Genomic DNA, 2,026 nt, shown 5'->3' on the forward strand with positions numbered 1-2,026 from the left:
AATGGAACATACAATAAATTAAAAACAGTTACTAAATTCACAGTTGTGCAAAATTTCAATTACAAAGTTATGAGTACACAAATAAAACATCAAACTTCACTCAGACAGGAGTTAATGTCCGGGACTATTTTCAGTGGCGGATTAATCCACATGTGGTTCCCTAGTGAGTATCTGGTGAAGCAGGATGGTGTATGTTAACAGATCATGCGAGAATCCATCTTTTCAGGCCTCAATTGATTCTTCTGTGGCCGGTACAGTGGTGCCAAACCAATCGGCATCCTTTAACCACAATGGCGGCTGCTAACAAGGTTAGCGTAGACGCTGCTAGCATCAGTTATATCAGAACTGGAGAGACCAAGATCTGATTCTGACTGTGGATCTGACTGGTTGAAGTTCACCTGTGATAGACGGTGACAGAGAGACGGTTCATCCAATTGCCTGCAGAGTATTTTTTGAAAGTGCCTGCCCTTTTCCAAACTGGTGTGTGTGGGTCAAAATACAAACTACAGTGTGTACAGTTCATTGTAATGAAGGTACCCAGTGTCACCCAGTGCAACAATGTGACTCACTTTGGGGAACAGAGGAATGAGGTATATCAGGCTATACACACACAATTACTGGTATTAGATACATTCAGTGATGGTTTTGGTCTAATCATGGGATTTGTTTTTCAAGCTGTACTCAGAAGCGTCTTTAAGCAAATATCAATTTACTAACCGACGTTAGTCAATGCAGGTGATTCTAAGACTGGAGACTATTTTGGTGTAATAGGGCATGATTTTTCAGGCTTTTTTAAGAACGTACATCTCGTGCTGCCTCCTTTGTAACTGTGATTTCATTCCTTTAATAAGAAATGTTTTATGTAGCTTCTGGATTTTTGTCTAAAAAGTCTGGCACAGTTCAACCAAATTACACACACAAAAAACATATCACTTATCTCCTGTCGTATCTTGCCATACAGATCATTTTCATACAGATTCTTCCTCCAACTCCAAAACAACAGAAGTGAATATGTTTGTGGCGCTCACAGTTAGGAACATAGTGACGAATGAGGGTTTTAGATGTAATTTTGAAACAGCATTTAGCCTCATATGTTAAAAAAAACAATGACAAAATAATCTCAACTTAAAATCCACTTACTACCTCTTCAGAGTCTATTTTATCTTTTCTTAACATCTTATTCTTAATTTACAGGTATGTAAATTCCTAATAATTTATGTCCTGGAGAGAAATGTGTAATCTACTAATTACACTAATTATAGGGGGGGGAGAGACAAAGATATTTGTTCCTTTCCGTCAGGTTAGTTGTGCAGAGTTTATACGGCGTTCATGATTTCCTTGAAAGACCTGCATCATTTAAATTAAACCCGAAGAAAAATATAATCGATCTCCTCACTGAATAAAAGTTATTAAAAAACACTTTTTGTGGTGATTCTGACTCGTGATCTCAGTCGGTTATTTTTTAAAACGCTGGCTATGGCCTTGCTCACAGCATTAAAAAGCGTACATTTTGAAAATTAACCAGCACATGTAGTCAGCAGTTTTAATAGGAACTATCTCGTCAGTAGTAAGTTGTTCCGCTTGAAGCCATTTACAGCGAGGTCTGTGGATTATTCACAGTAACAGAGGGACTGTTTCTCAAAACAATCGTCGCTGGTTAATTTTTAAAATGTCATCCACCGTGACGAACAAAAAACTGGATTCAGTTCACCTCCATTGTGAAGATATCAGGAGATAACAACTTTTTGAAAATTCCTGCATGGATTGATACCACTAGCGGTGAGCGGGAAGCCATTTGTCTTTTTGTAATTTGGGTGAACTGACCCTTTAAGGGTGTTAGCTCCATTGCTGCTTTTGAAAGAAATAACAAATAAAGTGACATTTATGGTGTTCAAGATGCTGATCCAGCTACAAGAGGAAGAATGATGGAGGAGGAGGATCAGTGTGAAAGTGTTTAGCTGGTGGTTGGAAGACTATAGTGCGTAGCAGAGAGCATAGGGAGTGAATGGAGATAAAGACAGAGGAT

The sequence above is a fragment of the Morone saxatilis genome, unplaced genomic scaffold, assembly GCF_004916995.1.
Source record: "Morone saxatilis isolate NCDOM2014 unplaced genomic scaffold, NCSU_SB_2.0 Contig21, whole genome shotgun sequence".
NCBI classification, from domain to species: Eukaryota; Metazoa; Chordata; class Actinopteri; family Moronidae; genus Morone; species Morone saxatilis.